This window comes from Ambystoma mexicanum, chromosome 9 (genome assembly GCF_040938575.1).
Source record: "Ambystoma mexicanum isolate Mex_15411 chromosome 9, UKY_AmexF1_1, whole genome shotgun sequence".
In the NCBI taxonomy this organism is placed as follows: Eukaryota; Metazoa; Chordata; class Amphibia; order Caudata; family Ambystomatidae; genus Ambystoma; species Ambystoma mexicanum.
Genome location: NC_090931.1, coordinates 1,166,284,116 through 1,166,296,969, shown reverse-complemented (window position 1 = coordinate 1,166,296,969; position 12,854 = coordinate 1,166,284,116).

Sequence of the window (12,854 nt, the reverse complement as noted above, 5' to 3'; positions counted from 1 at the left end):
AACGTGACCCAACTGCAACCTGAGGCACATCCAGGGGAGACATCCCAAAGGGGCACAGGGTGGGCAGGGAGTGAACTGGTAGGATGGACATACATGTAAAGCATGTGAACACAGATGTGCGTTGCCACTGCCATCAACACTTCGTGGGCAAGACACACAGTGGATCCTTAGCCATCACTAGTCAACCATGATTGCACCACTCACAGAATGGTCATGCCTACCCCTGCCTGCGCATCTCTCCACACAATCACATTGAAAAACATGCCTCTGTCACATCCCACCCTGTGCACATGCAACACACACATGCATCAATTGCACAGGCACATGTGCGGATGCCATGGGCCTAAGCATTTACACATGACGTGTAAACACATCAACTATGTGTACACAAGCTGCACCATGCGAGATCACATCAGACCCAGAAAATTCAATGCCCCAACTTGATTATGCCAAACATCCAAAAGCAAATGTCACCTCCAGATGTGAGGGAGCATAGTCACACATTGTTATAGTCCGCCAAACATCATGTCCATCATACATGCACCTGACATGGGTACCACATCCCAATGTGGAAGCATTGTCATCCAAGCACATCCCAGCCACAAGTGGCATTGCATGTGCATGGTTTACATAACTGTACAACGACACACACTGCAAATACCAGCACATGTTCAATCCACAGATGTCAACCTCACATATGGGGAGCATTGCCCAGGGCCTGTATTGCTGCTGTCGATCTCTGAAACACACATGCTGCAAACATAAGGGTGTCACTACAGACATGCACGCACATGCACAAGACACATGCACTGTAGAGTTCTGTACCACATGCCTAATCACCAGCAGACTATATACGGTGTTGCCAATCACATACCTGGGTATGCAGCTCTGAGTAGAACCTCACCAGGACCCACAGGTTGTTGTTTGAGAACCGGCACCTGCCTGCATGGTGCACCTTCACTGCCCTGGCCTTCAGGGCATGCAGGGCCTTTGTGTGGGTCCTGATTTGAGGTCCTCCCATTGTTTGTGGACGGTCTCGTAGCAGCAGGCTGCCACCCCCTACGCATTGATGGCAGCCGTTATGGTCCATCAAGATCTGCTTATGTCCATCCTTGCCACGTTGCTTCGCTGGGTCGTAGAGGGCATCATCATTCTCCAGGACCTTTGCCACCAGGATGCCAACTTTGCTTGAGTTGAAGTTGACATCCCTCTGCCTCACTGCTGCAGAGTTGCTGCTCTGGTCAGTGGACGATGGTAAGCCATCCACTATAACACGAAAATCATATGACCGTAGACAGCACATGTGGTTGGATATGAACATCATGAATAGTAATGAGTGTGCATGGCTTCATTCCATTCTAAGCATGTGCATGATAGTTATTCAAACATATGAAATAAATTACATTTAAGGCACCTGTCTGCTGTCCAAGGCCTGTATGTGTATGTCAGTTGAGACTTGACAGGCACATGCTTTGTCACTTCCATCATTGTGCTGTGCAGTTGCACAAACTTTGGCCTTTCTGTGGACTGGCTAAATGCACGGTTCCCCACACCCATGTCATCTGCCTGGTAAGGTCATACATGGCAGCTACATCCAGATGTGGCATGATGGCTTTGTTGCAACATGTGTAATGTGATATACATCTGAGGCAGTGCTTGTTCACAGTCTGAGCTTGCACGCCATGAACTTGTCACCCAGAATTGTGCGACGCTGTGCATATACATGGACTGCATTGCAAACAAGAATACCCATGCCAGAGTCATTGCTTATGGGATTGATTGTTGCACATACATGCCACTCATGGCCCTACAATGACCTTCATCACCATGTCAAAATAATGTGTGCCAAGATATGTTGTATGCGCTACACATTTGCACATACACAGCCTACCCGCCTGCATGGTTAGCTAATGAGCAACAGGGCAGGGACGTGGCACTGTATCGCAGATGACATGAGCCTGCAACAAAACCTAAATACTCTCCTCCCCCACATCCTCTATCATACAGTATTGCCTGTCTGCGATACAGGCATGGTGTACTGGTACAAGTCTAAGCCTCAATGCCATTGACACAGATAGCCTACTCACTGTGACCTCTGCTCCCTCTTTGCCTCCCAAACTCTGGCCTCACACCATGGGCCCACTCCCCTCCTCCCCTTGTGGGTCAATGTACCTTGTTGACATATGTTATTCCTCCCTCCTTCTCTCTTCACCTCATGGCCGTTGAAGACCCACTTTCAGCTGCACCTATTCAGAGGCATTTTCACTCACACTCACCTTTGCCCAGGACCTCAATGTGTACATTTTGCTGTCCCGACCCTTATTTGTGTGTCATGTGTTAACAGCGGTGGTGACTGTGGATATGGATGCATGACTGTTGCCATGTGATGTCCTTCAGCATTACACTCTCACATGTGCTATTCTTTTCCCAGGTATGTGTGCTGACATTACAGTAGCTTTGCCCATCATTGTGCATTTACGCCACTTTTGTGTGTAAATGTCTCCACTGACGATATGGACGTGACTGGTAGAGAAGGGACGGGGCTGGTCAACAAATGCCATGTATCTGTTGCTTGCAGCTTAAAGTATGTAAAAACACAATGGCCCTCATTACAAGTTATGCCGGTAGCCATGCCGCAATTTGCGGCATGGCTGCCGGCAAAACCGCATCCGTGTCTGTGTCCTCGGAATGAGGACTTACCGGACCATTCCGAGTTCGGATGGCCCGGTAATTCCTCACTCGAGGACACGGACACGGTTCATCCCCATTCCCATTTCAGCCCCCATAGGGCTGAATGGGAATGGGAGAGGGAGTAAACAACGGGCCATTACGAGATGGCCCGTTGTTTGCTCCCTCTTCCCCTCGCGTGACCCGGTATGCACGCCTGGTTTTCCCAGGCGTGCTTAACGTGTCCCACGAGGGGACCTCGTGATGTGGTGGAACGGGTTGAACGCAGCCGCAGCCTTTTACGGTGCCGTTTAACCCGTTGCGCCAGGGTCGTAATGAGGCCCAATGTGTGATGCCTGAGTGTACTGCCATTTGTTGTGTGAGTGCACTTTGATACACATGATTTGTGTGTCATTGCACATGGATTAATTTGACTTTCTCCATGTGCATGTGAGAATGCACCTGAAGCAGAGGAAGAGGAGGAAGAAAGGTCAGTGGTGCGTCAGACCACCAGTGGTGGGCGTGGTATTATACAACATGAAAACCCACTGGTGCTCCAGACCATCCTATGTCATGCTGCAGACTCTTCGTACTCTTCATACTCAGTTGAATTTGATGCTGAACAAAATGTTAATGCCTCAAAGAGGGCGAGGGTGAGTCCCCCAATGGACGGATCAGTTGGGACCCATGAGTCAGCAGCAGTGTGGCTGGCTTCAAAAGGCCAGTCAGTGGCGGGCCCCCCTTCTGCAGTAGTTATGGCTGCAAGGCCACCCTCCCGTGAATTGGCATCAGCTCCTGGGGCTGATGTCCAAGGGAGGATTGCAGACCTGCAGCCAATGACATGGACATCAGAGCAACGGCCCTGGTGCCTTGCATCAGGCCACTTTGGGCCCCGCACACATGGTGGATGTGTGCAAGCTGGGGAGACAGAGTGGGAGCAGCAGATGTTGCATGCTGCCATGCGACACAGCAACATTTCAGAGGGCATGGATAAGATGGCCAATACCATGACCCCGCCATCGGCCCGGGTAGAGCAACAGCTGTAGGTCATGCGGTCCTCATGCCGCTCCTGCAGACTGTGCACGGAGGCCAACAGCAAGGGCTGACAGGCTGGTCTGAGGTGTTTGCAGGGGTCCCTGCATGCAGATGCTCAGGCACACAAAGAGGCCCTGAGGCTTGAGATGCAGGCCATGAGAACTGTAATCCATGATGAACTAGCAGCCACAAGGACATTGATCTACAGGGAGGTGGATGCCTTCAGGCATATACTATCTGAGCAACTCAATGCATCATGGGTGAGCATGCATACAGACATTTCAGCCATCTGTGAGGACATGCATGGAGACCTTAACACCTTTTCTGTTCTGGTGCATTCAACCGTATCACGGCTGTCCATGGTCAGTGAAGGCCAGGCATCAGCACTGCGTGTTAGGGCTCCAACACCAAAGCCACCTGCAGATTGACCACAGGATGGGGGTGCCAGATAGACAGCCTCCTCGTCCATCGTTGCCACGAGGTCCATGAGCCCATGGAGATTTTGTTTTAAAGAAAATGTCCACTCATGTGGATATTGACATGCACCCTCTCACTCCCCCCTCTAGGGTGGACTACCCCCTCCCCAGTCCAGGATGGACTTTTTTCTTTTCTTTTGAACATGACAAGTGTGGTCTTTTGTATGTTTATTTTGGCCCCTTGATTCCGCATGGACAATTTCTTGTTGGTTTTTAATCTCCCTGGCCCAGATGGTGGCATGTGTTTTTGTTTCAAGGAGAAATTCTTTGTTTATTCTTTGTATTTGTCCATAGAGATGTGCAGTTTAGCTCTCAATGGCATGTGGAATGCATTTGTGGACATGCAGCCATGCACATTGGTGTCAACTGCCATGGCTGCCTTGAGATCGAGAGGATGGAATGTGCAGGTAAAAATGGGTATATGTTATCTTGTCACATATCTGCTGTATGTATGATTGAGAACTATGGCTGTTGACATGCAATGTCCCATGTTGTTTCAGTGATCCTGATTCATCCTATGCCAGCATTCCATGGGTGGTCCATCCTGCACCCTTTCACATCTCTAGTCCCTGTGACCCATGCCAGGCACTGGCCCTTCTTTCACAGATTTGGAGGCTCAGTTCCCAGTGGAGGTGATGAGGGAATTACATCATGCCAGCTCTGTCTTTAGGTGAGCATGCGCCATGCCTCACATGTTGTGTCAGTATTATTGGTTGCCATGGTCTTTGCATGCATGACACATTTTTACTAGGTAGGGGGCCTTGAGTCACGGTGAATGTCAGTCCAGATGTGTGTATGTCCCCATGCATGTGTGTGCATGGGCAGTTACACTTCAATGCAGGTGCATTGTTTTGGTGGAGGCACTTACACAATTGACAGAATACATGGAAGTGATTTGGCAGCACTTATCACCCTGTAGCCATTGGCAAGATTTCATCCATTCTAGATGTTTCCACTAACTGAGGGTGTGCATTCTCTGGACATATGCACTCTGTGAGTTTTGGTTCTCCAAGACTTGCCTCACAGACCATGATGATGTCACTTTACTGAGACCCTTATTCTGCCCCTGGCACCATGTATCCTACCAGTCACTGCAGATTTACTCCCTCTACAGACTACTCTTCAACCTGTGCTACTTCTCCATCCACTCCCTTGTCCACGCATATGACCTGCCCTGCGTTGCCACTGTTCCACCTGGACAATACACAGTGAGTGTCAGGTATGCTCATCCTCTGCAGCACTGCTTCATGACATGCCTCTAGTGACACAATTCTGTCCATTTGTGTACATTGACTACACAGGCCAGGTTTCTTAGACTTGTTGCATGTATTGTTGGACAGATATGTCCATGTGTATCCCTGAATGACTGCTTCTGTGTTACCCAATGCGGTCTCAATTTGTAATGTTTGTTTCCGTTGGTTATATACACCAGGGTGTGTTGCACATTTCTTGGATTGCATTCCTTGTTCATCTCATCCAGCACTGTCAGTGAGTGCAATTTGTGTGTGTGTACATTGTGTGCCCATGCCCACTCCTCACAGCTTTTCTTCATCTGTTCTTGCCATATGAATTGAGAGCACACCTTGGGATCCATGAACACTTACTGGGACAGTCTCACTCAGGGTGTGTGGTTTGTTGGGGGGGTTAGTGAACAGCTGCATATTTTCCTGATGTCCATTTGCAGTGGTGTCCAACACAGTTGAATGCTAGTTTGTGTAGGGTATGGGTATGTGGTAATAGGCTCTTCTTTGCAGGCAAATAGCGTACATGGCTCTTTATCAGATTTGCATGCCGTGCTGGGTGTTGCCAGTGGTTTGTCTGATGTACAGCTGATGATTGACCTTTCACATATGCAGATTTTTTGCCAGTCTGTCCTTCTCTGTCATCCACTTTTGTCATTCATGCCCACATCTCTGTTCTTTCCATGCTCTCTGACCAGACTGTTTCTTGCAAAGGTGTTCATGTCTCTTTCTTCCTTGCTTGGAATAATTCTCTCCGACCCCATCCACTGTGATGCCAGAAATATACATCCTCATTTCCGCTCCTGCCAGTCTCCTCCTAGCAGTGCTTTTCACCAGTCCCTCACTCGCATTCTGCTCTCCATTGCTAGGCAATCATCACTCTGTGTCATGTCTCCCTCTGGCATTCTGTCATCCTTCGACACTGTGTGGTCATAGCCTATTTTCAAGTTCATGGCATGCGTTGACATGGATGTCCAGTATTTTTATGTAGTTGCAATGTATGTCCCTGCAATTTAAAAATGTTTTTCCATGTGTGATGCAGTGCATGCAAGCCAAGTGGGTACCCTGTGCAGGTAAGTGAACGGTACTCAGGGTGTCACTTGTGTTATTGTTTGTGGAAGGGAGTCTATCACTATGTGGGGTCAATTTTCTTTTGCTTGTATTGAGGTGAATGGGTCCATCTTTGTGGGTGCATGTGACGCATGGTGATGGTAGGCTAGTGTTGCTATGCATGCTGTTTTCTAAAGACAATCAGGGTGGCACTGGTTGCATGCTCATAGTTGTGAGCAGGGTTGTCACTGTAGGGCCTTTGTTGGTGAGTTGTCATAAGGGAGGCAGACTTAGATGTTTCTGTGCTACGAAACATGGTGATGGTTTTGGTGGTGAGTGTTTCCTTGCACTTTTCACATGCCTTGCCAGCTCCATGGCATCCCAGTCAATGATTTTTAAATGGTCATGTCGACCAACACAAGCAGTCCAATCATCGTTATTCTTCCACTTTGGGGGTGCTGTCACAAGACAAGTCCACACACATGACAGCATTGCTGGCCGTTTGTGTGATTACTTGTTCTCCACAGACACCAGGCAAAGCCCATTGTCCAGTGGTTGTTTCCCATGGTGAACATGTACCATGCACGATACACAATCAAATTTCCAGATGACTGTTGACAGCTGCTGCATGCATCTAATTGCCCTTTCAGTTTAAAGCACCTTTTCCACAATTCATTCATGTCCCAGTTGGGTATGCCTTCCCTTCTGCTTCCCAATTGCCTGCTGTCTTTGTCCTTGACCTCTGTTTCTCATTGCTTTCTTATGTCTGCTTGCGTGTTTCATGCTAGTTGCCTCAGTGCCCTACCTTCCAGTCTGACAGCTGCCTTGGTTAAGTGCTGCCTTCTGCATGATCCTTTCTTTTGTTAAATTGCTGATATTTTGGAATCAAATCTCCTTAGACTTTGCATCAGCGACTACCATGCCAGTGTTTACTGCACTGTCCCAGTGCCACATTAATGAGGGTATGCCAAACCGTAGCATTGGGAGTACTTCCAGTGTGATCCTGGGTTTCCATCACATCAGTGGTCTCCTTTTGGGGATACTCTCAGTATCATACTGACTGTGGGCAGATGTGAGTGTTCAGAATGTCCCATCAGCATTTGAAAGGGTAAGTGTTACAGGGTCCTTCACTGCACAGCACCCGTGGGGTAAGGAAGTGTAGCTGTTGTGGCTGGGTAAGGAGTCACTGTGCAGGGTGTTTATGTTGCATGGGGAGAGGTTGGCTCATCTGGTTGCATGGGTCCCGGTGTGATGCTGGAAATGCATTGGAGGGACAGGGCCTCTGTATCCTTGTCCTTTAGTCCATTTATTATGTATGTTCTTTCTTATTTTCCATGCAGGAGTTCATGTGGGACTCCTGGCAGTGCAGCTCTTCCTCTTTTTGGTTTGGTGTACAGACCCTTGCGATATCCTTATGGCACCCTTGGGTGGGGGTACAACCCTGCACCCCTAGTGTATGTTTTTGGACACCTGTGTGTGGCCCACAGAGCAGGGAATGAGCCGGTGACAGCTCCATGCTGAATTTGGCAGGTGCTCTGAGTATCCTCCATTTTGGGATACCCAGGCCCTGCCATTGCAATCAGTTGATTCCTGATAGGAGACAAGATGGCCACTGTGGCCTCTTGCTTTCTATTGTCTGTTAACTTGCTTTTCCAAAGTCCTGGGAAGCCCTCACTCTGTCCCTTCCCCTGAGACTGGCTGTTGGGTGGAAGTTCCATATATGGTAGTGTGGGGAAGTCCAGGGCATACTGGCTGGAGCCATCCCAATACTGTATTTTGTTGGTACACCCGTAGGGTGGGACCTGGGTTAATGGAGTGTGTGACAAATACGCATTTCATGCATTGGGTGTCTAGTATATGTGTTTTACACAATGACTGAGACAGCCCTGCCCGAAACTAGCATGAATGCAGTGTGGATTTCTGAATGGTTGGGTGCTTGTCTGAATCCACATTCCATGTTGTGAGTGTCTGGATGGAGAAGAATGGTCTGAATGCACTGTGAGCCTGATTGGCTGCCTGCTTGCATGAATGCCCTTCTGAATGATTGGTTACCTGAGTGTGACCCAGCAGAGTGAATGAGAGACCAAACAGTTTATCTGGGGACGTCTCACTGATGGAAATCATTCAGAAGCTGAAGTCGATACTTGATGCGTAACCTTGAGGCCCGCTGGAAGATGAAGAATTGCTGCTGCTGTCCTTCGCTAATCTGAAAGCTGCGTGATCGTTGAGGAACTGATCCAAGAAAGGACCTGGCTAGGAGACCTCTTTCCGAGCTACGAGGGACCATCGTGCACCAGCTGATCTTTGCCAAAGCTCCCTCGAAAGGCTTCTGAATGGAGAAGGGGACTGCAGTGGAATCTGAAATGAAGCGTCCGGACATTGAAGTCCACCACCATCTACGACCACCATCGCCGACCGGGGCCGCAGTGCTCCATTGCCTAAGACACTTTGAATCAAGGACTCTCTTGTAAATCCCTGTTGACCGCTTTCAACCTGCAAGAGAAAGTTAAGGTCGTCGACGACCGAGGAGAATCCACCGGTAGGTTTTCTGCCACCCGAAGTGCTCAAAGACGTAGATGAAGATCAGACAGCTAGCCGTGGTGAAGTCCAGATCGCAGACGCCAGATGCGAATGACCTGATGACCTTGCTGGGCCAAAGTTTTTCATAGACTCTTTGCGGCAACACATTATCAGCGTGGAGGTAGACCGCATGCCTCTTCCTCACAAGATGTTCACAACCTTTCTCAACCAGCACCTCGAGGATCGGAGCAGCTTCACCGACAACAGCATTCAACTTTTTCTTCATCAAGGAATCTCGATGCCCCATGGCTCCTGCCTTAAAGGAAGTTCACTCAAGAGGGGACCGTCGACAAATCATTGAAGAACTCTATGAAACCAGGTACATTGGGGTTGTAGAACCTTTAAAAGGAATCAAGACTATATCAGGCATAATTGGATTGGGCTTGTCAATACGCTTTATTTAGAGGTTGCCCAGGTGGGGGGGTCCTCACACAGACTGGTCTCAGGGTAGTGGGATAGACTGTTCTGCCATTGCTTGATTTAACCTTCATTCGTTCTGTCGTCTATTATTGATTCATCTTACAATCTGATTTGTATGTCTTTTTAACTGTTATCAGTTGATGCATTTCAAAGGTATCGATAATTAAGAGTAGTACCACGTAGACCTGTATATATTTGCCATTATAGGATTGCCAGAGTACAAAGTGTGTTATTGGGATTGTGTACATAACCTTGAACCTTATTTATATAAAGACTGTGTTTTTACTAACATAGTGTGTGGACATTCCTTTGTGGGTGCTTGGGGACTACACTGTACGTAAGAACCAGCCCACATCACCTCCTGAGAGCTAAACCTTGATTGCTCACCCACGTTCTACACTTAGAGAAACTTGGCTGGGGTGCTCTGTGCTTCGACTCTGCCATATTGAGAGCAGGAGTACAGAAAACCCCCCTCCATTCTTTGCACCCGGCACCCATGGTGATGGGTGGCTTGTGAGTTTTTTTTTTAGCATTTGTTGCATGTCACTCATGGGGGCACATGTTGCTATATGCTTGGGTGCATGGATGTTTTGCCGGCCCTCACATTGTTTTATCTTTCTCCAGAGAGGAATTCTGCATGTGGATATAGTTGCTGTGATTGTAGGTGAATTTGCTGCTGTGTGTGTATACAGGACACAGCATCAGGGTTTGGTGGTTTCCAGGCCAACAGAGGGGGACATGAATGGATTACACAGTCCAGCTGGTGCAGGCATACACGGATAAGCTGAGATGTGGATATTTCTTGGAGTGCATTTTTCAGGATCAACATGAAAGCGTTGATGTGACTTTGTATTGTGAGCATAGTTTTGGTCAGGGAATAGGTTGGCCACTGAACATGTTTGTTGTTGTGGGACACACATAGATGGTCCAGGGCAGATCTGTCCTTGTGTGTCTTTGTTTTCTGCATCCATTTGGTACCATGCCTTCCTACATCTGGTCTCCTGTATGTGTTTTGGTGTCTACATGTATGTTGTTTTCCATGTGATGGTGGTCATCAGGTTGCTATGTCTGTGTTGGTTATTTTTGCACAGCCATACAGATTAGGGGCATGATGCTCAGAGTGTTTCACTATGGGATTGCACCATTATTTGCATCAAGCCCTTGGGGTGTATCAACCACTTTTTGTCACAAATGTGCTCAGACTCAGTGGTAATTTTGATATGGGGTGCATAGTCTCCTTATTCACAGCATGTATGTAACATGTGGAATCTTGTGCTCCTGATTTCACACTCACATCAACATGGATAGGTTTGAGCCTGTACTGCACATAGTCCTACAGGTGTGCAATGTTATTTAGAGTGTGTCTGACTGGAATTAGTGAACATGTTGCTTTTGATGTCCATGAATGGGTAGGTGGTGAGAATGTTATGTTGCCAAGTTGATGCATTTTTCAGTTCCAACATGTTTTTACTGGTTTATCTTTTTTTTTTAGATTGGTACATTTGGTCTGCCTCCAGTATCATTTTACTCACTACTTTGCAAAGTGGGAGTGGTAAACTCCCACTTACAAATCTTATCTGGGTCTCTGTTGTTTTATGTCTAGTTGACATACAGAATGTTGCAATCCCAGAAGTTCTCAGGGTGTTGTTGTAGGCACGGAAGATAGACCCCATTTCATCATTGATTGGCACCTAGGATATGGCTTCAGTGTGTGTGCTCAACAGGGGCTGCTTTGTATGTGATGTATAATTGCACGAGCTGGGTGTTTGCAGCCTTTCCACGTGCCTGTGCAGGTAGTGTCCCACCTGCATTGCCACTGGTACACCACAGCGTTTGACGACATTGTGCAGTACACATACAGCCATTATGATTCTACATACCACCAGTGGTGCATCTAACAACACCCCACCAGAGTGGTCAAGGGAGCTGTGACTTCAGTACTCTGAAAGTGTGCTCCACTATGGGCCGAGTAGCTACATGGACTGTATTATATCTCACCTCATCTGGTGTCTTGGAATTCCGGATTGATGTCATCATGAATGTTGACAGCGGGTACCCCTGTAAATGTGAACATGGTTGCCATTGTCTTTTATTGTCAGGGTATATTGTTTGTTGTGTCGCATGCATGTACATGACCAGTCATACTCACCAATTAGCTGAGTGTTGCCATGTTTTACAGATGCCAGGGCCTGGTGCGGTGGTGACTCAGGGAAGATGTACCTATCATGGGTGCTTCCCGGGAAATTGGCATACACTTCCATGATGTTCCATTGGCATCACACACTACATGCTCATTAATGGAGTGCCAGTGCTTACGATTGCGGTATATGTGCTCTGTCATTCGGGGTGGTCATAGGGCAACTTGTGTGCAGTCAATTGCACCTAGTACACATGTATTGTGTGCAACTGCACACAAATCCTGGATGATTGTCTCTATTTCGGCCAGTTTTCGGGGCATATATATGTGCCTGCGCACACATACATGAGCTGTTATACATACCAACACCTGGTGTAGGCAGTGGGATTGAGTGGCCTGGGATATGCCACCAACTATTGTAGTGGTTTGTTGGAAGGACCCAGTCGCAATAAAATGAATTGCTGTCAGCACTTTTTCTAGAGGGCTAAGGGCATGGGAGCAGATGTTAGGTGATGCTAAGCCATCTTTCCACTCCCTGATGAGGTCTAGGATTATATGGGGGGGACTTGCACCTGGCATATATCTGGTCATCCAGCATCGAAAACAGTGTAGTGCGTGTTGTGAAGGTTCGGGCCCTGGGCATCCTTATCCTCCTGCTGTGTCCGAGGACGAGAGCTCTTACAATTGCTGAGTTCATTGTGACTGTAGACATTGTTTTGGTTTACATTGCAAGCTAAATACGCATTGTTTCCTATGTGCATTGTAGTTTATGCCTGCTATCATGTGGCAGATGTTTTTTTCACAATGCAACGTTCTGCATTGAAATCCATGAATAGAACATGCCCACATTTTCATGTGTTTTCCTCCTTCTGTGTGTTCCGCCCCCTATTTGGGTCACTGCGTAGGCCCGGCGCACACTATGCTTGGGGTCTGGCACAAGTTGATCGTCCACTCACAGCGACGTGCCAGGGCTGAGTAAACTCCACACAAGTCCCAGAAAAGTCCTGCGCATTCGGTTCCATGAATCAACGAACAGGGATTTGTGTGCAGATTGACACGCAAAGTCCCGATTTTTCACGCAGATTATTCCATGTATTAGGCCCTATATTGGAATCAAATGTACACATTTGTCAGGGATGCCCTGTCCCACTTACAAAGGGATCTGGGGCCATGTGTGTTAGATTTTAAAAGATTTTGTGTTGATCTGAATGGGAAGTTATCTGGAACAATTTGAAATATTGTAGGCAT